The following is a 27,445-nucleotide window of genomic DNA, read 5'->3' as shown; positions in this document are numbered from 1 at the left end:
CCCTGAGAAACTTTTCTCTTTTTTTTTTGTAAGATAGTAGTTTTTTAATGGCACAATGTAAATTGTCTCAAAAAAAGATTTAAAGACATTGAAACAGATCCACATCTTATTGACAGTTGACTTAAGCATCAATCATTGCAGACAATGCTAGAAAGATTTATGTTATCAAATGAGACCTCTCAGTAGCTATATGGACAAATTTTATACAATGGATATGACCAAATATTCTCTGATTTAGCTGTCCAATAATTATGGAATAAGTTAAACATCATTTCAAGGACTGAGTTTGCACTCAGGAAGAAGTAAATTATAACGGTGCTTAGTCGATCAGTTGTGTCTGACTCTGCGACCCCATGGACTGTAGCCCGCCGGGCTCCTCTGTCCATGGGGATTCTCCAGGCAAGAATACTGGAGTGGGTTGCCATGTCCTCCTCCAGGGGATCTTCCCAACCCAGGGGGCCACCAGGGAAGCCCAAATTATAACTACTCTGAAGTTTTTCTCAATGAAATACTGTAATACTCAGGAATTCACGTTAATGTAGAATATATATTAGAATACACATGGCTAATAATCAGTGGATAGGAGGAGGCCTTACAAATAGCTGTGAAAAGAAGAGAAGACAAAAGCAAAGGAGAAAAGGAAAGATATTCCCATTTGAATGCAGAGTTCCAAAGAATAGCAAGGAGAGATAAGAAAGCCTTCCTCAGCGATCAATGCAAAGAAATAGAGGAAAACAACAAAATGGGAAAGACTAGAGATCTCTTCAAGAACATTAGAGATACCAATGGACATTTCATGCGAAGATGGGCTCAATAAAGGACAGAAATGGTATGGACCAAACAGAAGCAGAAGATATTAACAAGAGGTGGCAAGAATACACAGAAGAACTGTACAAAAAAGATCTTCATGACCCAGATAATCACAATGGTGTGATCACTCACCTAGAGCCAGACATCCTGGAATGTGAAGTCAAGTGGGCCTTAGAAAGCATCGCTAAGAACAAAGCTAGTGGAGGTGATGGAATTCCAGTTGAGCTGTTTCAAATCCTGAAAGATGATGCTATGGAAATGCTGCCAGCAAATTTGGAAGATTCGGCAGTGCCACAAGACTGGAAAAGGTCAGTTTTCATTCCAATCCCAAAGAAAGGCAATGCCAAAGAATGCTCAAACTACCGCACAATTGTACTCATCTCACACGCTAGTAAAGTAATGCTCAAAATTCTCCAAGCCAGGCTTCAGCAATATGTGAACTTCTAGATGTTCAAGCTGGTTTTAGAAAAGGCAGAGGAACCAGAGATCAAATTGCCAACATCCACTGGATCATCGAAAAAGCAAGCGAGTTCCAGAAAAACATCTATTTCTGCTTTGTTGACTATGCCAAAGCCTTTGACTGTTAGATCACAATAAAACGTGGAAAACTCTGAAAGAGATGGGAATACCAGACCATCTGACTTGTCTCTTGAGAAACCTGTATGCAGGTCAGGAAGCAACAGTTAGAACTGGACATGGAACAACAGACTAGTTCCAAATAGGAAAAGGAGTCCGTCAAGGCTGTATATTGTCACCCTGCTTATTTAACTTATATGCAGAGTACATCATGAGAAACGCTGGGCTGGAGGAAGCACAAGCTGGAATCAACATTGCTGGGAGAAATATCAATAACTTCAGATATGCAGATGACACCACCCTTATGGCAGAATGTGAAGAGGAACTAAAAAGCCTCTTGGTGAAAGTGAAAGAGGAGAGTGAAAAAGTTGTCTTAAACCTCAACATTAAGAAAACTAAGATCATGGCATCCGGTACCCTCACTTCATGGGAAATAGATGGGGAAACAGTGGAAACAGTGTCAGACTTTATTTTTCTGGGCTCCAAAATCACTGCAGATGGTGATTGTAGCCATGAAATTAAAAGACGCTTACTCCTTAGAAGGAAAGTTATGACCAACCTAGAGAGCATATTAAAAAGCAGAGACATTTCTTTGCCAACAAAGGTCTGTCTAGTCAAGGCTGTGGTTTTTCCAGTGGTTATGTATGGATGCGAGATTTGGACGATAAAGAAAGCTGAGCGCCGAAGAATTGATGCTTTTGAACTGTGGTGTTGGAGAAGACTCTTGAGAGTCCCTTGGACTGCAAGGAGATCCAACCAGTCCATCCTAAAGGAGATCAGTCCTGGGTGTTCATTGGAAGGACTGATGTTGAAGCTGAAACTCCAATACTTTGGCCACCTGATGTGAAGAGTTGACTCATTGGAAAAGACCCTGATGCTGGGTAGGATTGGGGGCAGGAGGAGAAGGGGACGGCAGAGGATGAGATGGCTGGATCACCGACTCGATGGATATGGGTTTGGGTGGACCCCGGGAGTTGGTGATGGACAGGGAGGCCTGGCGTGCTGCGATTCACGGGGTCACAAAGAGTCGGACACGACTGAGCGACTGAACTGAACTGACAGACTTGTAATGATGTTCAAGTGCTTCCTAATCTGCATAGTCACTAAAATAATTTCCAGATGAATTAAATATGTAAATGATGCATATATACACACAAACTTACAAGAAATAGAACAAAGTAGTTAAAAAAATCTTAGCATCAAAAAGATACTTAAGCATAACATAAAATCCAGAAGCATACAGGGAATGACTGAACTCTCTGAATATTAAAAAATGAAAACTTATATCTATAAAACAACACCAATGTTTAAAAGACAAGCAACAGACTGTGAAAACAAATATTTGTAACATTTTTGACAAATAAAAGGTCAGAGTAAAGTTAACATGGTATCTATTTTTATCTATTTTTACTTTTTGGCCACACCTCACAGCTTGTAGTATCTTAGCTCTCTGATCAGAGATCAAACCTAATCCCCAGCACTGAGTCCTAACCATTTGGGAATCCCCTAACATGATATTTAAAGACCTCCTACAATTAAGAAGTAAAAGGTTAACAAAGGAATCTTTGTAATAGAAAGTGGTTGCTAAGGAACATCAATAAAAATGTTATATAAACAACAACAACAAAAGAAGTAAAATGTAACCCAACTAGAAAATGGATGAAGACTATGACTAGATAACTAGGTTGTTCACAGGAAATAAAATACAGAGTTAATATTTTTTAGAAAAGCGAAACTAACAATGATCAAGGAACTGTCAACTGAAATCCAGAGAGCCTTTTTATTTTTTGTGGTCAAATTTTGCTTATCAAATTGTTAAAATATCTTAAAATACACAGAATATCAGATGTTGGTGTGGTACTCTCCATACATTGTTGATGGGAGGATAATTGATACAGACCTTTGAATAATAATTTAGCAGCCTATCAAAAACGAAAAAAATTTATGCCTTGACACTAAAGTTCTAAATCTGCTAATGTGCCTCTTAGAAATATATTTATATGGATGCTGACATATGAAGAACAGTAACCATTTCAATATTATCAATATAAATATTTGAACCAGCTTCTAAACCTATAGGGAGTGTGGGTTTAGCTGTATATTTAGAGCTGTGAACAGCTCTAACATTAAATGTAGACTTGAAATATACCAAGTTTACCAAATAAATACATAGCTCTTAAAGTATCACAGATTAAATTATTTTAGCCCTTCTCAAAATATTGGGCTCAGTCATCAGAACATGCTAAACCTGGCTTTTTTTTTTAAGTTGCAAAATTTTATTTATTTATTTTTATGCTTCAATAAAATTTTTTCTTTTTTTAACAATTTATTTATTAATTTTTTTACTTTACAATATTGTATTGGTTTTGCCATACATTGACATGAATCCGCCACGGGTGTACATGTGTTCCCCATCCAGAATCCCCCTCCCACCTCCCTCCCCATCCCATCCCTCTGGGTCATCCCGGTGCACCAGCCCTGAGCACCGTGTATCATGCATCGAACCTGGACTGGTGATTTGTTTCACATATGATAATTTACATGCTTCAATGCCATTCTCCCAAACCATCCCACCCTCACCCTCTCCCACAGAGCCCAAAACACTGTTCTATACATCTGTGTCTCTTTTGCTGTCTCACATACAGGGTTATCTTTACCGATTTACTAAATTCCATATATATGCATTAGTATACTATATTGATGTTTTTCTTTCTAGTTTACTTCACTCTGTATAATAGGCTCCAGTTTCATCCACCTCATTAGAACTGATTCGAGTGTATTCTTTTTAATGGCTGAGTAATATTCCATTGTTAAACCTGGCTTTTTAAATAGATTTTATCTACAGCCATGGTAGCATTCACTTTCTTGTGAAATTAATGGCTAACTTGAGATAGCAACCCAGACTGTGGGATAGCTATCCCGCGAAAAGCCCTAAACTAAGACACTGCCAGGCCCACTCACAGAACAAAGGACTGAGCAGAGCTAGCCGGCTGTGGACCAGCCCATCCCCCGCTGGAGACAGGCAGGCGAGGGCAGCCAGAGCTGGAAGAGGGCAATCAGGGCCCCAGAGAGGCATCATCTACCAAACTACAAGCAGGCTTCATTGCTAACCAAGACTTCTAGAGTTTCTGGATGGTCCACATCCACCGGGAGGGTCACAGCCAGAGATCAGCTCCCCAGAAGAGACACACAGCACACCTGGGAAGCTGCGCCCGTTGTACACCCAGAAAACTGATGGCTGGGAAGGGGGGGCGATAAGCCGCAGCCCCCGACCGCACTCCCAAACACCTGGTCACCTGAGCTGCTCAGACCTGGGAAGAGCACAAAACACAGGCCCAACCAAGTCTGCACCTTTGTGGAGTACCCGGGAACCTGAGCCTGAGCGGCTTAGACCTGGGGAGTGCACGCAACCCAGGGCCCACCTCAGACACTTCCCAGCAGAGCAGCCTAGAGCCTGAGCAGTGTAGATTGGAAAAGCACACATGCCGTGAGCGGGGCAAACCCAATGTTCCTCTCTTCCCACAGCACGACTGAACAAGTGAGCCTAAATAAAGTGACCACCACCGCCCCCTTGTGTCAGGGCGGAAATTAGACACTGAAGATACCAGCAAACAGAAGAAGCTGAAAGAAACAGAGGGAACCGCTTTGGAAGTGACAGGTGCAACAGATTAAAACCCTGTAGTTAGCACTGACTACATAGGAAGGGGCCTAGAGACCTCAAGAAGTATCAGCCGGATCAAGGAACTATCTGGAAATGAACTGACCCCACACTATCTGCAACAGCTCCAGAGAAAGTCCTAGATATATTTTTACTATTATCATTTTTTAAATTAAAAAAAAATTTATTTTTAAGTCCTCTATTACTCCTTTAATTTTCATTTTTACAACCTACTATTACCTTGCCAAAAAAAAGACCCCATTTTTAAAGCAAACTTCATACATATATATATATATATATTTTATAATTTTTGTGACTTGGTTTTTTTTTTTAATATTGTATTTTTGAGAATCTAACTTCTACTCTAGATTTTTAATCTTTGCTTTTTGGTATTTGTTATCAATTTTGTACCTTTAAGAACCTAATCTTCAATGCTCATTTTTACTTGGGAGTGAGATTACTGTGTTGATTGCTCTCTCCCCCTTTTGACTCTCCTTTTTCTCCACCAGGTCACCTCTATCTCCTGCCTCCCCCTTCTCTACTCAACTCGGTGAATCTCTTTGTGTGTTCCGGGCTGTGGAGAACACTTAGGGAACTGATTACTGGCTGGATCTGTCTCTCCTCTTTTGATTCCCCCTTTTATCCACCTGGCCACCTCTGTCTCCTTCCTCCCTCTTCTCTTCTCTGTGTAACTTTGTGAACATCTCTGAGGGATCCAGACTGTGGAGAGCACATAGGGAAGAATACATACAGATGGCCAACAAACACATGAAAAGATGCTCAACATCGCTCATTATCAGAGAAATGCAAATCAAAACCACAATGAGGTACCATTTCACGCCCATCAGAATGGCTGCTATCCAAAAGACTGCAAGCAATAAATGCTAGAGAGGGTGTGGAGAAAAGGGAACCCTCTTACACTGTTGGTGGGAATGCAAACTAGTACAGTAACTATGGAGAACAGTGTGGAGATTCCTCAAAAAAGTGGAAATAGAACTGACATATGACCCAGCAATCCCACTGCTGGGCATACACACTGAGGAAACCAGATTGAAAGAGACGCGTGTACCCAATGTTCATCACAGCACTGTTTATAATAGCCAGGACATGGAAGCAGCCTAGATGCCCATCAGCAGACGAATGGATAAGGAAGCTGTGGTACATATACACAATGGAATATTACTCAGCCATTAAAAAGAATACATTTGAATCAGTTCTAATGCAGTGGATGAAACTGGAGCCTATTATACAGAGTGAAGTAAGCCAGAAAGAAAAACACCAATACAGTATACTAATGCATATATATGGGATTTACTAAATCGGTAAAGATAACCCTGTATGCAAGACAGCAAAAGAGACACAGATGTATAGAACAGTCTTTTGGACTCAGTGGGAGAAGGCGAGGGTGGGATGATTTGAGAGAATGGCATTGAAACATATATATTGTCATATGTGAAACAAATTGCCAGTCCAGGTTTGATGCATGATACAGGGTGCTCGGGGCTGGTGCACCGGGATGACCCAGAGGGATGGGATGGGGAGAGAGGTGGGAGGGGAGTTCGAGATGGGGAACACATGTGCACCCATCGTGGATTCATGTCAGTGTATGGCAAAACCACTACAATATTGTAAAGTAAGTAGCCTCCAATTAAAATAAATCAATTGATGTTAAAAATAAATAAAAGTTTTTATTTTTTATTGATGTATAATTAATTTACAATGTCATGTTAGTTTCAGGTATATAGCACTGTGGTTCTGCATGCACATATTCTTTTTCCAGTTCTTTCCCCTATAGGTCATTCACTGTGGTTCTGCATGCACATATTCTTTTTCCAGTTCTTTCCCCTATAGGTCATTCACTGTGGTTCTGCATGCACATATTCTTTTTCCAGTTCTTTCCCCTATAGGTCATTCACTGTGGTTCTGCATGCACATATTCTTTTTCCGGTTCTTTCCCCTATAGGTCATTACACAGTACTGAGCACAGTGCCCTGCGTCAGGCACTGCATCCTTGTTGGTTGCCTATTTTGCATATAGTCGTGAGTGCGTGTTACTCCCAAACTCCTAATTGATCCCTTCCCCGCCCCACCCTGTCTCTCCTTTTGGTAATGGTAGTTTGTTTTCTGTCTGTGGGTCTATTTCTGTTTTATAAATTAGTTCATTTGCATTTTTTAGGTTCCACCTATAAGCGAGATCATATGATATTAGTCTTTTTCTTATTTTACTTAGTATCATACTCTGTAGGTCCATCCATTTTTTTTTTCATTTTTAAAATAACAAAGTCATGTGGATGGACCTAGAGAGTATTATACAGAGTGAAGTCAGAAAGAGAAAAATGTTGTATGTTAATGCATATATGTGGAATCTAGAAAAATGGTATAGATGATCTTATTTGCAAAGCAGAGATAGAGACACAGATGTACAGAAGACATGCGTGCACACGAAGGGGAAAAGGGGTGGTTGGGAGGGATTGGGAGATGGGGACTGACACATATATGCCATTGATACCGTGTGTAAGATGGACAACCAATGAGAACATACGGATATCACAAGGAGCTCTACTAAGCACTGTGGTGACTGAATGGGGGTGACGTCTAAAAGGGGTGCATGTATGTGTATGGCTGACTCACTTTGCTGTATGGTAGAAACAGACACAACACTGTAAACAACTATACTCCAATAAAATTAATTTAAAAAGAAAATAAAACATGTTTCCCACCAAAAATAATAAAATCAGTATGTGTAATTCAAAAGTTAACAGTTTGTTGCATATCATTCCAGATTGTATATGCTTATGCATACAGATATCCATAGATCTTTCAGGGCTTCCCTATGGCTCAGTGGTAAAGAATCCACCTGCCAATGCAGGAGATGCAGGAGATGCGGGCTTGATCCCTGGGTCAGGAAGATCCCCTGGAGGAGGAAATGGCAACCCACTCCAGTGTTCTTGCCTGGGAAATTTCAGGGACAGAGGAGCCTGGCGGGCTATAGTCCATGGGGTCGCAAAGAGTCGGATACCACTGAGCAGCTAAACGACAACAGCAATTTCCTTGATATAAATACACTTGTGGTTGGTTTTAAGTTGTCAACAACCAGTTTGCTGAATTCCTGAAAATATAAATTGGTTCTTATAAGCTCCAGCATACCGCTGTGAGACAGCTTATCTCAACTCTGTGCAACTCTGTGGCCTGTAGCCTGCCAGGGTCCTCTGTCCATGAGATTCTCCAGGCAAGAACACTGGAGTGGGTGGCCATGCCCTCGTTAGGGGATCTCCCTGACCCAGGAATCAAACCCGAGTCTCTTACGTCTCCTGCATTTGCAGCGGGTTCTTTACCACCAGTACTACCTGGGAAGTCCAAAACAAGTTTGTGCTGTATTATTCAGCAATTTGCTTTCTTCACTTGGATGTAGTCATGTACCTCTTTCCATAACAGCACATACATAAGTTTATCTCATTCTCCCTAATAGCTGCAGAGACTCCCACAGCAAGGATATATAAAACTTGTTAAATTATTGTCTTATTGATGGGCATTTAGGTGTTTGGCTATTTTATCATTTTTGAAGGGTGATGTGTGTGTGTTTTTAAGTCTCACTGAGGGGTGATGCTTAGCTTTTATTCCCCCTTGAATATTTTCAACTTAATTACTACTGAAATAGATGTTTTAAAAATTCTACAACCTTTCTATTGTGTTTGTTCTTGGTTTTTTTTCCATGTGGAAGGAGAGAAGCAAGTAGGTAAGAAACATAGAATGTCTATCTCTTTGCTGGGGCATTTGTGTTCCTCATTAAGCTCTAATTGTCATAGTCACATTTACATTTGCTTACGAGACTGGAGCACGTTTGTCCTTCCTCATTCTTCCTTGTGAGCAAAGCCACATGCATCCTTACCTGTGAAGTAGATTTTCAACTCACCATCATTTTAGTCTTCAAATGCATTTGACTTGTGTGGTGAGTGACCCTTTATTGGATTTTTCAGGCCAATAAAATTTTGTTCAGTGAACAGTTGTCAGTGTGTGGGTGGCACCGTGCTGGGGGTGAGGGCGCAATACAATATGCAATTCATGTTAAAGAGACAAACAGGGACAAGCACGAGAGGACAGCCAGAGAGCAGGGAAGCGCAGCAGAGCACCTAAAAAAATAGCAAACAGCAGTTTCTACCACCAGGAGCACACACGTGCTTTTGGAAGAAGCCCTGTCTGTTTTTCCTGGAGGAATCCCTATGAGCAGTTTTTTGCTCATGTAGATGTAGGGCTTATAACTACTCAGCAGTCTTTTGTTTGGGAGGACATCAGGGAAATTAAATAATGTGCTTCTAAATAATCCATGAGTTAAAGAAGAAATCACAAGGGAAACTGGATCGTATTTCAAACTGAATGATAATGAAAATATGATGTCAATACCAGCTTGCCTACTTATCTGAGGTGTGACTTTCCATAGACTACTAACCTCTCAGAGTCTGCACAGACTTACCTCTCAAGGAAAGATAACAATGGTGCTTGCCTGTAGGGTGGTCCATGAAGGCTTAGTGAGGAAGCATCTGTACAGCATGTAATAGGGTATCTTGCAAAAAGCGAATGTTCAAAAAATTTGAATTGTTGTGATTAAAACCAACAGCCCCTGTTATTTGTGTTTAGAGGAATAAAGGGAGCGACCTGTTTAAGCTTTGAGGTGAAGCCCATCAGAGAAAGCGGCCGCACTATGAAGAGGTAATCAGGGGATTAGGAGGAGACTTCTGGAACAGTAGACATTTCTAAGGGATCTCTGAAAATGCCAGGGAGAGAACTGGAATTCATGCAATGACATAGGCTGAAGAACAGGTTATTTTTACGTTGCTATGAATAAGAAGGGTAACCCTGGAAGCTTAGGAAACTTGGGACACAGATTATGTAAACAAAAGAACTGAGGATATGGGTGACTTCCCGGGTGGTCCCCTGGTTAAGACTACCCACTTCCACTTCCATCCCTGGTTGGAGAACTAAGATCTCATATGCCGCACCAAACAAAACAAAACAAAACACCCCAAAACAAACAAACCAAAACACGGATTATATGGAACAGGTTGAATCTATGAGCCTGGACTTTAGAATTCAGATGAAAGGAACTGTTTTGATGGGGTGGAGTTAGGATGGGAAAGTTTGCAGATAACAAGAATCTTGCTGGCTCTAGTACTGAAAGCTTTTTAAGAGGAGCAGGTATGGGGGTGGGTGGGGGGGAATTAGGGCTTTAAAGCAGAGGAAATGCCCCGTGGAAGCAGAGAGGGATGTGCAGACTGAGACGGCTGGAATGACGGAGACAGGTGGGAGGTAACACCAGACTGTCACAGAAAGGATGCTGGGCGCCGGGAAGGGTTTGAACTTGAGAAGCTGGTACACAACTGGGAAGGATAAAGAGGCCTCCAGGAAGGAGAGGACGCACCGAGGCCCTCGTGCACTCCGTCATGTTCCCGCCGCGGCTTCCTGCTCTTGCTTCCTGTTGCCACCTTCTCTTTCCTCCAATCTGGCCTTCCTACTTCCTGCTGCCCTTGGCGTTCCCCTGGAGACCTCTCAACCCTCTATCTGAACCCTCTTGCCTTTGTCCCATTTCCCCAGGACCCTATAGGGTGAGACATCAGCTGGTCTGATAGATGATCCAGGCTTATCCATCAGTGGGCAGACCTAAGAGGTACTCTTTCTCCCAGATATGCATGGTTTCTTGGTGGTTTTTTTTTTTTTTTAATCAATGTCCTCCTATCACTCACATACAAATTTCTAACAGAGTTGCCACTGTGGAACATTTATTTTTTAAAGTATTATTATGGTATATTATTATTTAAATAATATTTTGACATCATTGATTTATTTAATCTTAATATTCTTAATTAATATTTTAAATACATATATATTTTTTAAATAAGAGAGGGCTTTTTAGAGTCCTCAAAATCACTTTGTAAAGGCTTCTTTAGCTCTTAGATGCAGGGGACCGTTTAAGAGAATTTTGAAATCAGAGCCTGGAGACCCCTTCCTGGTGGCCATATTTCCCCAGATACGCTCATACGTTCAGTCTTTCTTTACGAGAGCTGCCGTTGCATTCTGTTCCTAGGTCTGCACCTCGGAGGTAAAGCTCTCCAGGCGCCTGCCCAGGTGTACTCGGTCTGGGCTGTGTTCCTTCAGCAACACTGCAGACGCCTCGGAGGAGCCTGGGGCCCAGGCTCACTCCTTGGAAGCTGGGTCAGGTCTTGATGTTGTCCTCTAGGCTGCGGATATGGTCACCGCCTCCTACACCCTGGCGTCTCCCAGGGAGACAGAGCCCTGGCTACGGCCCTTCTCAGTTTAGGGCGGCTGCAGGGGTGCTCCAGGCCCCGCTGCAGGTTCGACCAGCTTGTTCCTGATGGGGGAGCAAGACTCAGAGGCTCTGTTCTCAGCAAGCGCCCTGGGAAGCCTTCGATGACTCTCCAGGCCCCTCACACTGAGGCCTTTCTGACATGTCACGCTAGGGACAAACACACATACACTCTCACCATGCCACGTGACTAACACACCCAGCATTTTTCTACAGTCACACTTAAATGAAAAGCAAAGGCAGCCTTAAAGGAAAGACGCGGTAAGCAGGCAGCCTGGGTCATGAATGGAAGGAAAGGGGAATAGTTTAATTCACTTCCATTCACTCATCTGGTGGTGGTGCTGGGTTGGTAGGCTGATGGTGTGGGCTTATGGAGAGAGATTAGAAAAAAATGGAATATTCACAGAAACATACTACTCAGCCCCAAGGTCAAATGTGAACATGTAGTCAAAACAATCTGCACCGGAACCCTCACTGCATTTTTCAGTTATTACGTGCGAAAGTGTTAGTTGCTCAGTGGTGTCTACTCTTTGCGACCCCATGGACTGCAGCCCGCCAGGCTCCTCTGTCCATGGGATTCTCCAGTCAAGAATACTGGAGTGGGTAGCCATTTCCTTCTCCGGGAGATCTTCCCAACCCAGGGATCAAACCCACGTCTACTGCATTGGCAGGCAGATTCTTTACCATCTGAGCCACCAGGGAAGCTAATGTGTGTGTGTGAGTAAGTTTTTATAATTGTACAAATGTTCATTATGCACCCCTGGGTCATATTGTAAATGACCACAGATGATACCAAAATATGGCTGCAAGGGAGAGGCAGAGGTTATGCCAGTGAGTTAGTTGCCTGTACACGTCCTTATATGATCCATACTGTAAGGTGTTGAGTAATCAGTTTGGAAAGCAGTGCATTCTTATTATATCAACTCAAATTTGGATGAGGGTCCTACTTGCTGTTTTAGAGGCGTTTTTCTTTTCTTAACAAGTGAGTGCTTTGTGGCCAGTGGCTCAGGGAATCCCCCAGCTTGGTAGCAGGGCTGTCCCATGGGTCCCACACCCCGGGAAGGGCTCTGACTGGGGTCACAGTCAGTCTGCATGGGGTCTGCATGGTCAGCCCAGCTGAGCGGCCTGTGGCTGGGACAGTTTCAAGACTGTTTCTCTGTTTTTCTCTGAAGCGCGAAGGGCTGGATTGTCCCTCCCCACTGTGGGGTTCTAATGAGTTGTCCCCTTGGGATGGAAGAACTTTCCCAGCACCCTGGGACCATGAGTGGCCCTGCCATAGCAGGTCCAGCCCTGGCAGCTGAGGTTGTGTAATGGGATGAGCAGCTATTTGGAGGCACTGCCAGTCCCCTTCTGTCCCTTCCCTTTTTGAGTAAAAGAGGTGCAGGCTGCAGAAGGCTCCCAACTGAGTCATGCTTTCATTCTGTGGAGGGAACCCGGAGAATTCTTCTCTGGTCTTGAACCCCTCAGCTTCCTTCCCCCTCTGCTACATCCACTGTCTCCCAGAGCAACCTCCCAGGACCCCTGGAAGAGCTGCCCATTAGAAAGTGGGCAAAAGGCAATATAAGCGCCACACTCTCCTCCCACTGCCCACCACTGATCTCAGCTCTCGTGTCATTTCTATGACAACAGTATCATGTACACAACATGTGATCAATGAGTGGGCAGTTACATGACTGTCAAATTTGCTATGATCTTTTGTCTTTGAAAATTTTAAGTATGTGAATAATTAATTCCTAAATATAAATCATCAAGCATGAATCTAGACTCTGTATTCAATGGAAACCATTATCTTTATTTCTACCTAAAATATTGATAATAATGATAGAACTAGCACACATTAAGGACTGCTGTGTTCTGTGCCTAGGTAAATACATGATTTTATTTTTATAAATTTAAGCATCATGAAAATTCCAAAAAGGCAGTTGATATTATGTTCACTTTACAAATGAAGAAATTAATATTCTGAGAGAGTTTTAAAAACATATCCAGTGCTCTCTTCGGCAGCACATATACTAAAATTGATACAGAGAAGATTAGCATGGCCCCTGCACAAGGATGACATGCAAATTTGTGAAGCATTCCATATTTTTTAAACCCATGGCTGATTCATGTCAATGTATGGCAAAAACCACTACAATATTATAAAGTAATTAACCTCCAACTAAAATAAATAAATTAATAATAAAAAATAAATTAAAAAAAATAAAGCTTATAGGAAACACCCAAAAGTTAAGTGATGTTATTGTAAAATAAAAATTACATCTATTACAATTTTTTTAAAAAAGAAAAAAAAAAGTAAAAACATATCCAAGTTCACACAATGGGTCCATAATGTGTAGTAGAGCAAAGATCCAAACCCAGATTGAATCCTGACCGCCTATATTACCCTTAAATCCAGAGCAGTTTGTAATCTCTCATAGGTTAAAAAGTTAGCTCCTTCCAACATGAGCAGATAGAGACTGAATGAGGTGAAACTCAAGTTTATAATTTCAAAGGGTGGATATGAAGAACATGAAATGGTTCTTTTTGGCTCCAAACACTGAAGCTGCCCTTCTCAATGTGAGACAGATTTGTTTAGAGACAGTCAGAGCCTATGAGTTTTTTTATCTTATTAGGGGTAGTATAGCTATGAAATAGATGGGGAAACAGTGGAAACAGTGTCAGACTTTATTTTTTGGGGCTCCAAAATCACTGCTGATGGTGATTGCAGCCATGAAATTAAAAGACACTTACTCCTTGGAAGGAAGGTTATGACCAACCTAGATAGCATATTTAAAAGCAGAGACATGACTTTGCCAACAAAGGTCCATCTAGTCAAGGCTATGGTTTTTCCAGTGGTCATGTATGGATGTGAGAGTTAGACGGGGGAGAAAGCTGAGCACCGAAGAATTGATGCTTTTGAACTGTGGTGTTGGAGAAGACTCTTGAGAGTCCCTTGGACTGCAAGGAGATCCAACCAGTCCATCCTAAAGGAGATCAGTCCTGGGTGTTCATTGGAAGGACTGATGTTGAAGCTGAAACTCCAATACTTTGGCCACCTGATGTGAAGAGTTGACTCATTGGAAAAGACCCTGATGCTAGGAAGGATTGGGGGCAGGAGGAGAAGGGGACGACAGAGGATGAGATGGTTGGGTGGCATCACTGACTCAATAGACATGGGTTTGGGTAAACTCTGGGAGTTGGTGATAGACAGGGAGGACTGGTGTGCTGCAATTCATGGGGTTGCAAAGAATTGGACACGACTGAGCGACTGAACTGAACTGAAAGCTATGAAACTCTAGTAGTTTGGATAAGCCAAAAGCGAAAGTAGGTTCAAAGAGATCTTGCGTGAATTTGTTGACCAGAGAATCAAACATTTCCTTTTAAGTGTTAGGTTGAATATGAAGTTATCAATTTTTGCTTAAAGACAAATATTGCCAATTTCTTATGGATCAACTTATCTAGAGACCTGCTATCTATAAAGTGTACAGGCTCTATACCTAGAGCTACCTTCTATTATCCAAATCTGCATACACAATGTAAGGACCCTGTGCTAAGATTTTTGGTCTTGATTTTGTTGAAAATTTTAGTAAAATAGCTCTTTCTTGTTTCTAGTCTTTGGTGTGTGTATGTTAAGGTTGTGAGAAGCGAGGTTGGAAATCTGGTTTGTGAGACTAATGATCTGGTCATCACAGAACTGAGAATTGGATTTTGGTGTTAATGTTGCTGTAACCATCTGAATGATCTGTGGCAAAACACTCAATTCTTTAGGATTTCAGTTTAATCATCTGTCAAATGAGGAGGTATGTACCTTTCAGTTCTAAAATTTTACAGAGTTAAGAATAAACAGCTGGCTTTTGCTGTTAGAATTGTCAAAGTCTGGTCTGTGTCACTTCTTCTCCCTGACCCCCATTCAATATGGCCTTTTAGACCTATAGTATCAACTCATGGTTAACTGTGGCTAAACCAACAGAAATGGGGGATTCTTCATCCCAGAATCATGCATTTGGGTCTGAGTTGCCAACTTTAGCAAATAAAAATAGAAGATTTCTAGATAAATTTGAATTTCAGAAAAACCACTAATCATCTTTTAGAATTTAAGTATATCCCAGGCCATGTTTGGGACAAACTTATACTAAAAACTGGTTTGTATCTGAAATTCAAGATACCTGGCTGTCCTGAATTATATCAGGCAAGCTTTTTCTTGGTTGGGTTTCAGGAGTCCAGGAATTGCATGAAAATTTCTGGATTATTATGAAAACCTATTCTGTATGTGTGTTTATGTGTATTTTTCTCTAAGTGGGCCCAGAGCTTTCATAGGTTCAGAAAAAGGTCCATAACCCCAAATATTGGGTTGACCAAAAAGTTCGTTTGGGTTTTTCCATAACATCTTTTTGGCCAATCCAATAGACCCGGAACCACTGGACTGAGATGAGTCTGCCAAGAAATACTAACGTAATGCTACGCTCTTTTACGAGGGGCAAGGCCACGTGACGGGATCACACTTGTCCCTGGTAGCCTGAAACAGATTTCATATGAAAACTCCTAGAAGCGATTGCAGACTGGAACTGTCACTTCACAAGCAGGAACATGTTCTGTCCCTCCGCCCTCCGCCCCGCCTCCTGGGAGGCCCCTGCCCGGTGCTGCCTGGGAAGCCTTGGGTGCTCAGGCGTCGCTGCCACTCTCCTGCCGGAACGCGCTGGGATCCCAGAGGGCCTCCTCGCCAAGGGGCCGGCAGCTGCGCCTGCCCCCCGGCCCCCCCACATTCCAGCCACCGCGTGTGTCCGCCCGTCAGCCTGACTCCCGGAATAGAAACAGCCGGCCTCTGCCTCTTGCCGTTTTAAGCGAAGTCCAGCTTTAGGGGGGTTTTCCATTTTACTGTTCCACTTCCAAAATGATTTCTAGCATAAAAAAAACGTCAGTATTGCCACAGGGGCACATTTAGAACAAAAACTTGTTTTAAAGTTAAATTAAAAGCTGCTCTTTTTTTGCAGGAGAGATTTTGTCAATAGACTCTCTTTCCGGGAATTCAAAGAGCTGTCTGATTTGTTGGTACCGATTTCAGCACAACAGATTACATTTTATCTAAACTTATCAGATACTAAATGCTCCTGATGTTCCTGATACAAATGAAGATGAACTTCTAAACTTTATGAACAAAACCTCAGAGGTTTATTTTCCCCTCCCTCCTCTCTAACATAGAAAAAGAAAAACCTACATTAGGCATTAGAGACTTAAAATGAGTGTTAGTAATTATCAGCCACTTTGCTTTTATAAGTCATCCCTAGCATGCCTTTCTATGACTATACTTGCTCCTCATCTATCATATTCCTTAGAGTTCAAGAAAATGTTTTCTGGCTCACAGCTTCAGGACAGGAGGACCTGATCGAGGGGAGACCGTTGTCTGTAAAATCACTACCACCATGAACACGCAGACACCCCCCTTCCACCCTCCACCATTCACCCCCCAGAATTGGAAACGAGGGCCCCAGCTCCTTACCCTCCTGTGTGAGAGGTGTCCCCGACTTGCGATGCTGAAGTTTCAGCTGCAAACTCCTTTTGAGAAGCAATCTGGGGAGAGAGGGCAGAGGAAGACCCAGTGGGGAGCCAGCAGCAGCCACCTGACAGGTCAAGCAGCAGCAGTGTTTAGGGTGACCCTTCACCGCCCCGCGGCGCAGCGATGAGCCTGTGCTCTGCCCTCCTCTCCCTCTTTGGCTTCAGTTTCAGGCCACCCCGGGGCAGAGGGCGGAGCCCTGGTTGGTGGAGAGGGTTTGGGTTTCTTGATCTCCCCACTTATCGAAAAACAAAAAATAGTCAAGCCCCCATAACCTGAGGGTGAGGAAAGAAAATTAATTAGGTGGATATTTAATTGTCGGAAGCAGATTAGAGTGTGTGTGGACTTGGTCAGAGAAAGGGAAGGTTGTGGATAAAATGAGCTTCTGGAAAGGTAAAAAGCCTGGTCAGCTCAGGTCCTTTGAGAAGACTGGGCTTATAAATAGATTGTTCTTTAGAAGAGGAGCTTCTGGTAGCTCACACATGGCACCGTCATCACTGGAGTCATCTCACAGTTCCGCAGGGTGAGGTTCACAACCAGCCCCTGCTCTCCGGTGGTCCCCAGGGAGGCCTGAGACGGACACTCACCCCAGCACACGCAGAGCTTGGGGAAATACTTTGGCAATGCTTCCTGTGGGGGGAGAAACATAGAAGGTTATAACTGACCACAAGCTTTAAATAGGCTCTGGGAGTGTGAAATGGCTGCTAAAAAAGTTACCCTGATAGTAGGCTGCGATAATAGAAAAATAGATCATGGAAAATAAATGTTCTAATTATTCTTGATTAGTCAGATCGTGCGTTCGGCATTGCTTTGCTATTGTGGCTAGCTGAGAAGTTCTTCTGTATCCCGAAGGAGGGGGATGGTAGGAAGCTGGGCGTGTTGGGACTATCTGCAGAAAAGAAGAGCTAAGAGAGGACTCAGGAGGAGTGGGAATCCTGCGTGCAACTGTCTTGGGGGCTGTTGGGCTGCAAGGGGCCTCAAGTAAGAATTTTGTGGTTTTAAGATATCAAAAGTCAGACCCAGTGTATAGAAATTCCAACGAAAGACCAAAGTACTCAACTCTATTCCTACTGTGATAAAAAATGAGCCTTATATCAGTATTTATGATAATGATGATACAATCACAAGAGCCTCTAAGAGGTAAGTGTTGACGCCAACACTATTGTTTTCAAGGGTTCAATACTGTTCATTTCAGTTCTGAACGACACTGAGATACTCCTTTCAATAGACTATTATTTTAGGTAGAGGTATGAACCCAAGTGGAAGAAATCAACTGCAGAAATGGAAAATCTAAGACACTTTGATTAAAAAACATTTACAGAGTAACTACATGTGCCAGGATTCAACTCCTGCTGTGGTTTGTATGCTGGAAGTAGAGGGCATGGAAGGTGGGTGAAAAAGAGCCTGCACTACAGGAGGCTGTAGTGTAGATTAGGACATTTAATCTTTATTTTTAAAACAACGGGAGCCTATATGTTGAAGTCTAGTATAACAAAAAGATGTTCATGATGAGATTCGCATGGGAAAGAATGCTCTGGCATTTGGGGACTTTAACCTTTATAGACTTTAGAGATTTAGAAAGAGAATATATTAGGTGAGTTATCAGCAAAGGCTGGGGTAGAGTAGATGGTGCTGGTGATGGGTTGGGATTGCCTGGCAGGATAGAAGGCCCCACTGAGGTCAGTGGCGGTGACTGTTGGTCTGAGACCTGTCAGTCTGGTTGTATGCTTTTCTTAAACTAATTTCAACTGCAGAGAAATCAGTGAGCTGGACTTAACTGGAGAAGGGGTATTGAAAGATGGGTAGTTTATTTGTTTCCATTGCTGGTGCCCATCTCTCATTCACCAACCTCTCCTCTGGACCCTGTACCACAGGCCATCTCAAATGTAAGCTCCAGGAGAGCAAGGATCTTTATCTGATGTGTCCCAAGTGCCTGAAACAGTGCTTGGCACATATTGGATGATGAGTCATTGTTTATTAATTAACTAGGTGAATACATGAATGAATGATTATCACTGAAAGAGTACAATGAAGTTAGAGGGCAAGAGAGTGGAGGGTGTATGCCAAGAAGTATTATAATAGCAGGGCACAAAACTGAGCTGAGTAAGGATGGATATGAAGTCCTAAGGGCAGGGAACTTTTCTTGTTAATTACTGCCATCCCAGAACCAAGACTTTGCATATAGTAGATACTTAATAAACTTGAGTTTATAAAAAAATAGTACTGGACTTCTGTGGTGGTCCAGTGGTTAAAACTCTGCACGTCCACTGCAACTGGTGCAGATTCAATCCCTGGTCAGGAAGCTAAGATCCCACCTGCCTCACAGCGTGGTCAAAAAAAAAAATCTACTATTAGAAATAAATAAATAGTTACCTTAAAAAATAATACTAACAACACAGTAAAATACAAAGCTGAAAAGTATTGTGATATTTTGCTTTTTACTTATCCTTGTTGTCTCTTATAGAAATTCATGGGGATTCTGTAGCTAAAACAAGTGTGTCTTTTAAAAAAGCTTTTATAGGTGAAAGAACCATTGGACAAAAATGCATGGCCCCTAAAATATATGTATCTGCTGAAGATTACAGCTCTGATCCTTTAGCCAGTTCTCAACTCTTAGTTTTAGTAGGAAGTCACTTAGAATGCTGTTTCTCAAATTGTAGTGGGTGCAGGAATTTTGAGAACATTTTAAAATGCTGATTCTGGTGAAGGGATGTCTGAAGTGAGGCCCAAGATTCTGCCTTTCTAACCAGCTCGCAGGTAATGCTGACGCCGCGCTTTGAATAGGAAGGATTTGGAATGCTTGGTTACTCAACGTCTGAAAGGAAAGGGTTTGTTAAAAGGCAATAGAAGCCATTTCATCAGAACTCAGTGTTTCAATTTCATGTCTTCAGATCTGCTGGAAAAAGTTCCTGACGTTTCCTTGTTAAGCTGTAACAGCCTGGACTTCCCTGGAGGCTTAGTAGTGAAGAATCTGCCTGCCAACGCAGGAGACACAGGTTCGATCCCTGTTCTGGAAGATGCCTCGAGGCAACTAAGCCCATGTCCCACAACTACTGTGCCCCAAACTACTGAAGCCCACCCGCCCTAGACCCCCAGCTCCGCGGCAAGAGAAACCACCGCCGTGAGAAGCCTGAGCACCAGGACTAGAGAGGAGCGAGGAGAGAAAACCAGCACAGCGATGGAGACCCAGTGCAGCCAAAGATAAATAAACAAAGAAATAACTTGGACCAGCCCTCCTGCTAAATCCAGCTTTGCATCACTGACCCAACCACCTGCTTGAAACCTTTCTCTCTCGTTTCTCCCCAGTCTGTACCCCACCCTCCGTATCTGCAGCTAATTTCTACCACCATTGAATGGTACACAGGCTCTCTCTATTAAAACAAACAAACAAACAAACTTTCCATTTAGTCTGTTTTTCCCTGCAGTTAATGTCACATTTCCTTCCACGTCCTCATAGGCAAATTTCTCAGGCACGTTGTCTGTCTTCACCTGCTGCCTGTCTCCTGCTGCTTTCTGTTTTGCCCTCAACTGTATCCATCCAAGCTTCCCTGTTTGCCCTCTACCAAGTGATTTGCCAAGGTTGTAAATAACTCTGGGTCCCTGTTTTTTTTGGACATTTGCCAGTGCTCGACCTTTCAGAATGATTCCACACAGCTGACCAATTGCTCCTGCTAAAAATGCCCTTTTCCCATTGGTTTTGGTTTTTCTCAAATTGCTCTGGCTGTTTCTTCTCATTCTCTTGTCCTCATGGAAGGTCTTCTGCTCAACTCTTGAAGATTACAGCGCTTCAGGCTTGTCCTGGACTCCCTTTCAGCCTCAAAACTGTGTCTGGAAGACGAGCTCATGCATTCTTAGATATCCACAGATATCTAAGAATATCTTTCCAAGACTGAAGTCATCCTTTCCCTCCAAATAGATTCCTCTTACAATATTCTCTTTGGTAGTGAACAAGCCACCCCTCGTCCAGTTCCTTAAGTGGTGAATCTGGGCTCATACATGACCTCTTGCTCACTGCCCCGCACCCCCATCTCCGCATCTGATTGGTTGCCATGTCCTTGTGCTACATAGCTGTAATTGCTTCTCACTGCTGCCATTCTGGTCCAAGCCATCAGCACCTCTCACCTGGACCATCGTGAAATCCCCCCAAGTGACTTTACTGTGTCCACTCTTCCTTCCCTCCAATCCATCAATACACAGTGTAGTCAGAGTGATCTTTTCACATCTGATCATGTGACTCCCCTGCAGAGAATCCCACAGCTTTCCATTTCCTTAGGAGAAAGTCTCAACTCCTTCTTGGTTTGCAGCACCTCTCAGCCATCTGGTCCCTGTCCACCTCTGTGATCACCTCTTTCAAAACCCTCTTCAAGGGCCCCAAATATTCCATACTCATCTTCTGCCTTGGCTTTTCATACTTGCTGTTCCAACTGTCCGAGTGATCTCTTCCTCACCTTTGCCTAATGATTCCTAACTCATCCTTTGCTTTGTGGCTTAACTATCACTTCCTCAAAAAATCCTCTCTTGAACCTCCAGCTCAACTTCTGTGTTCCTGCAGCACCTTCAGTTTCCCGCCCAGAGCACATGGCTGGTGATGGGTGGAGCCGTGATGTAGACCCGCATGGTCAGGCTCCAGAGTCCATGTTGCTGACCTTGACTTTGATGGAGGTAGGTCTGTCTAAGGTGTCCACAGCTCTAATCCTAGTCACAACACGGTATTTAGCACATACATTACTTGGTTAATTAATTGATTACTTAATTCAGAAAATTGCTGAATGACTAGGTTGTTTTTGTGCTGGGGACTTTTACAAGTGTATTCTTAAGCAGTATAGTGTCTGTTTGGTCTCAAAGGCATCTTCTCATTTTGTAGATTGTCTAGGTGGGGGATGGGCCATACCCTAATTGACTGAAAGTTATAGATGCATTGCAGTGTATAGAGCAGCATATATACACATTATGTTAGTCACATATGTAGGTTTAAATTTTCTGGAAGTTGCTTTAAAAAGGGTAAAAAGGAACAGGTGAAGTTAATTTTCACAATACATTTGGTTGAGCTCAAAATATGTATAATATGGGTTATCAATATAAAATTAGTGAGATACTTTAAATTCTAAGTCCTAAGACTTCAAAACATGGTCTGTCTTTTACATTTTCAGCACATTTTAAGGGCTGAAATTTGGATCTGCCCCACCGCAAGTGCACAATAGCTAGTAACATTCACCACAGGCATATGGATGGTGCAGGTGTGTGGACAGTACAGGTGTAAACAAAATTTGAAAGGGAGATTCAGCCCGTGAGAGTCTGCAGAGTGTGTGTTATCTTCATTGCTCCTCCTGCTATGATCTCAAGATACACTCAAAATTATTCCAAATAAAAAGTGAACTTTAGGGACAGAATTTATCTTAAAGTTGCTCTTAATTTTTTTTAATCATTTATTTTCTACTCTATTTACAGCATTTTATTTTTTTATTAAAAAAAATTAAATTATAAAAGTATGACAACACATCTACAGGAGACTTGGAAAATATGGAGCAAAATTACATATAGTTCCATTATATATTACAATTATTATTTAGATAGATAATGAAGATTTTTAGTTGGAGTTTTAATATCAAACTCTCAAAAAATTAATAGAATGAACAGACTGAAAAGTAGAAAGATACAGTGGACCTGAAAAGCTATGGACCAATTCAACACAATTAAGATTTATACAATTTTCACACAACTGTAGGATACACATTCTATCCAAGTTCTCATAGACTATAAACCAGGAGACACTGAAACATATCCAGGGACATAAAAAAGATGCAAAATTTTCATGGTTTAAAGTTATTAAAATCATATAGGATCTGTTCTCTTACAAAATTACGTTAGAAATCAATATCAAAAGATATTTGACAATAATCCACATATTTTCAAGTGCAATGTGACATTTACCAAGAGAGGTCTTTGACTTAGCCATTGAAAGCCTCAATAAAGCTAAAAGACTGAACAAACATGGGTGATTTCAGCGAAGGAAACATTTAAATGGGAAATTAGTATCAAAATGAGAAATTCACGTCAAAGATACTTTAAAAACCCCATGTCATTGGAAATTAAATGTCTACTTTTAAATGATGGGTGTATTTAAGAAGCCATAACAAAGAATATTAGAAAATATTTGTAACAGAATAAAAAGTAAAAGAATTTATCATAATTTGTTGCATGTAGCTGAAGTTGCTCAATGTAATTAAAGTTGCTCCTTATATGGAATCTGGAAAGTAAATCTTGACCTGTGTCTTGAACGGTAGCCTGAGAATAGAGTTTAAGCTTGTGCCTTTGTATTTCTGACATTTGGGTTCCCTGGGATGTGCACTTTCATCTCAGGCTGGAGACAGGAAAAGTTAAGAGAACAAAGCTGCCTGGGACTTCCCTGGTGGTCCAGTCATTAAGACTTTACCTTCCAATGCAGGGGTGCAGGCTTGATCCTTGGTTGGGGAACTAAGATCCCACATATCTCATGACCAAAAAAAAAAAAAAACCCCAAAAATCAAAACATAAAATGGAAGCAATATTGTAACAAATTCAGTAAATACTTTAAAAATGGTCCACATAAAAAAGAATCTTAAAAAAAGAGAGAGAAATATCCAAGCTGCCAGCTTCTGTGCTCTGAGAAGGCGAGACTGGAGAAGATAGCCCTTTGTTGAGCAAAAGTCAAAGTGTCTGTCGTGTCCGACTCTTTGTGACCCCATGGACTGTAGCCCACCAGGCTCCTCTGTCCATGGACTTCTCCAGGCAAGAATACTGGAGTGGGTCTCCATTTCCTTCTCCAGGGGATCTTCCCCACCCAGGGATTGAACCTGAGTCTCCTGCATTGCAGGTAGATTCTTTTACCGTCTGAGCCACCAGGGAAGTTCTTGTTGGGCAAAGGCTACAGCAAGGCTTTGGCTGTGCAGAGTCATCAAGGCGGCAGAAAGGCTGGGAGACCAACAGGCTTGGAGGGTGAAGCAGGATGTGTTCCTTCCGGCTGCCAGACCTCTAACCCACCTTCTGATCATTGCGTGCTTTCCCAGGCCGTAAGGTTGGGTACAAAGCAGAGTTGGTCTCCCACCCTAGAAATCAGAAAGCCAGATGCTTACTTTGCCAGCCTTCTTTGCAGGGGGCGTGGATGAGTACCAAGCATGGGCCTGGCTGATCAGATGCCTGAGCCTCCGACTGGAGGTTGAGAGCTGATGGTGCCCAGCAGCAGGCCCGAGAGGAGGCCCGTCTGGCAAAGGGGGTGCCCTGGTTTGCAGGAGCTGTGCGGGCACTGGAGCCAGCAGCTGCCTCACTGTTTGGGGCTTGAGGTATTCACCTGTGGCTTTCTCAGTCCTGTGGGGGCTGCTGTGGTGTCTGGAGCTTGTCTTGGCTGTGGTTCTATCTGCAGAAACCCCGTTTTCTCCTTTCCTTTCCCTAGTCTGTTTCTCTGGTCATCCGGCAGTGATTCCTTGAGCTGCACGGGATTGTTTTTTTTAAAAAATATTTTCTTGTTCTTTTTTTTAATTAAAGTAATCACTGTGGATGGTGACTGCAGTCGTGAAATCAGAAGACGATGGCTTCTTGGCAGGAGAGTGATGACAAACCTAGACAGTGTGTTGAAAAGCAGAGACATTACTCTGCCAACAAAGGTCTGTATAGTCAAGGCTGTGGTCTTCCCAGTGGTCTATGGTTGTGAGAGCTGGACCATAAAAAAGGCAGAATGCCAAAGAATTGATGCCTTTGAAATGTGGTGCTGGAGAAGACTCCTAAGAGTCCCTTGGACAGCAAGGAGATAGAACCAGTCAATCTTAAGGGAAATCAACCCTGAATTTTCATTGGAAAGACTGATGCTGAAGCTGAAGCTCCAGTATTTTGGTCATCTGATACAAACGGCCGACTCATTGAAAAAGTCCCTGATGCAGGGCAAGATTGAGGGCAGAAGGAGAAGAGAGCGTCAGAGGATGAGATGGCTGGATGGTATCACCAATGCAATGGACATGAACTTGGGAAAACTCGGGGAGATGATGAGGGATAGGGAGGCCTGGTGTGCTGCCGTCCATGGGGTCACAAAAAGTTGGACACAACTGAGTGTCTCAACAACAACAACGTAGTTGATTTACAATATTGTGTTAGTTTCATGTGTACCCCAGAGTGATTCAGTTACATATTTATATGTATGTACATACATATATAGGAGAAGGCAGTGGCACCCCACTCCAGTACTCTTGCCTGGAAAATCCCATGGACGGAGGAGCCTGGTGGGCTGCAGTCCATGGGGTCGAGAAGAGTTGGACACGACTGAGCGACTTCACTTTCACTTTTCACTTTCATGCATTGGAGAAGGAAATGGCAGCCCACTCCAGTGTTCTTGCCTGGAGAATCCCAGGGACGGGGGAGCCTGGTGGGCTGCCGTCTATGGGGTCACACAGAGTTGGACATGACTGAAGCGACTTAGCAGCAGCAGCAGCATGTACATATATATGTCACATATTTGTATGTATAGATATATACGCATATATATGTTAATATACATATACACATATTCTTTTTCACATTCTTTTCCCTTATAGTTTATTGCATGATACTGAGCATAGTTCCCTGTGCTATACAGTAGGTCCTTGTGGATTATCTATTTTATTTATAGCAACATGTGTCTATTAATCCCAAACTCCTAATTTACCCCTCCCCTCCTTGCTTCCAGTAGACTCCCCTTCTCCTTAGTTACACAGTTATCTAGCTCAGGAGCTCGTGAAATGAGGGGCACTGAGGAGCTGGGAGCAGACCACCTGGGAGGCAGGAAGCTGGGGGCTGAGGCACACAACTTGAGCTGGAGTCTATGGGGAAAAGGGGCCCAGGAGGACTTTCTGAGGCCCAGTGGCCAAAGGACCCACGTCAGCAAAGGTGCCTGATGATCTGTGTTCAGTGGTTTGCGTTCTGTGGAGTGAGGACCCTCCATGGCGCAGGGGTGTCAGTAAAGCCTGCTCTCCCTAAACGCTGGGTGGGTGTTTCGAGTGGAAATCACTGAAGAGAGCCCTCGGTGGGCAGAGCTGGCAGGAGAGCTAAGCAGGAGGATGTGATGGGGAGTGACAGACGTGGGCCTGAGGCCCTGGGCCTGTCCCTGAAATGCAGGTGAAGGCAGGGAACTTCCCAAAGGCTGTGACTTTGAGAGGTCAAGCCAGTTCTATTTAAATACTAAAAAGGCTCAGAGACCTCAGTTGACATCCGGGTCACACCAGAGTTAATCCACTTGTCTTCACTGAGAAGGACACGCGGTGACAGATCACAGGGAACGGCAAGGCTGTTTCCATCTTTGCTGTGGGAGGTGGAATCTGCCTGCAAGAGGAGCTGTCAGTGACTCTGCAAACAAATGCCATGCACAGAGCCAGCAGAGGGCACGTGCCAAGAATTCCAGAAAACAGACTCGAAACCTTGCCTTTTCAAGGGGACACGAAGTGGGATGCTTTATTATTCAGACAGGTAGGTTGGAAGCAGGAAGCCCCAAGTTCAGCCCAGCAGCACAGATGCGTTGAGTTCCCATCAAGCTCTAACTTCTGGAAAATAAACAGGAGGTTCATCAATGTAGTCACAACTTTCATGGAGACTGCTGCTAACTCAGTGAATTCCCACTGCCTGTTCCAACAGCCTCTAGAAATGCTAGCTGTGCTGGGCTGCACTGAATATAGTTAAGAGCTTCTTGACATAAGTGGACACTTGCGGTTCACATGCTCTGTTGTGACATTTTAAAGGTGGCAGCTCTGTTTTGGATAAGACACACTCGGAAAGGAGAAAGCATATTCATTGCAAGCACTTCTGAAAGTCTGATGCAGTTTGCAAAACCCAGAGCAAGGTTTCTCTGACTGTAAGTGGACGGCCCCTGCGGGCTGCTTCTCAGTGTCAAATAAATAATGAAAACAATATACATATGAGAGCTGAGGGCCAGCCCGCCTTTGGGGTGGCCCTGTGGAAGAGTCTTCTAGAATGTAGATGCCTGTTAATCAGACTACTTGCTTTCCTGGAAGCATTTGGCTTAATAAAAAGTAGGTACTGACTCCCGTGACATCACTTCACTGACAAAGGTCCATATAGTCAAAGCTACGTAAAGTCACGTACGGATGTGAGAGTTGGACCATAAAAAAGGCTAAGCATCAAAGGATTGACGTTTTTGAATTTTGGTGCTGGAGAAGGCTCTTGAGAGTCCCTTGGACTGCAAGGAGTTCAAACAAGTCAATTCTAAAGGAAATCAACCCTGAATATTCATAGGAAGGACTGCTACTGAATTTGAAGCTCCAATACTTTGGCCACCTGATGCAAAGAGCTGACTATTGGAAAATACCCTGATGCTGGGAAAGATTGAGGGCAAAAGGGAAAGGGGATGACAGAGGATGAGATGTTTGGATGGCATCACCGACTTAATGGACATAAATTGGGTAGACACCAGGAGCTGGTGATGGACAGGGAGGCCTGGTGTGCTGTGGTCCATGGGGTCGCAAAGAGTCAGATACGACTGAGCGACTGAACTGAACTGAACTCCCCTTCATATGAACAAGCTCCATTCCGAG

General features: G+C 43.0%; 1 protein-coding gene and 1 non-coding gene across 7 annotated transcripts in view; one reads left to right on the top strand and one right to left on the bottom strand.

Annotated features, from left to right (window-relative positions):
* Positions 1–27,445, bottom strand: part of KLHL31 (kelch like family member 31) — an 89,804-nt gene that overhangs the window by 7,559 nt on the left and 54,800 nt on the right. For 4 of the 6 annotated variants that reach the window (XM_081519854.1, XM_081519852.1, XM_081519849.1 and 1 more), the window contains 2 exons: positions 17,483–17,525; positions 16,842–16,912 (listed from right to left, as the gene is read on the bottom strand). The gene's annotated coding sequence lies outside the window, so the exon portion shown is untranslated. The remainder of the gene's footprint in view (positions 1–16,841; positions 16,913–17,482; positions 17,526–27,445) is intronic. The other 2 variants (XM_081519851.1, XM_081519850.1) reach the window with 1 other exon arrangement.
* Positions 13,351–13,452, top strand: LOC145519243 (U6 spliceosomal RNA). Its single transcript, XR_014063660.1, has one exon. It is a non-coding gene; the product is annotated as a U6 spliceosomal RNA (small nuclear RNA).

Source organism: Giraffa tippelskirchi, chromosome 8, assembly GCF_054371585.1.
Source record: "Giraffa tippelskirchi isolate mGirTip1 chromosome 8, T2T-mGirTip1v1.2.pri, whole genome shotgun sequence".
In the NCBI taxonomy this organism is placed as follows: Eukaryota; Metazoa; Chordata; class Mammalia; order Artiodactyla; family Giraffidae; genus Giraffa; species Giraffa tippelskirchi.
This window is presented reverse-complemented; position numbering and strand designations above follow the sequence as displayed.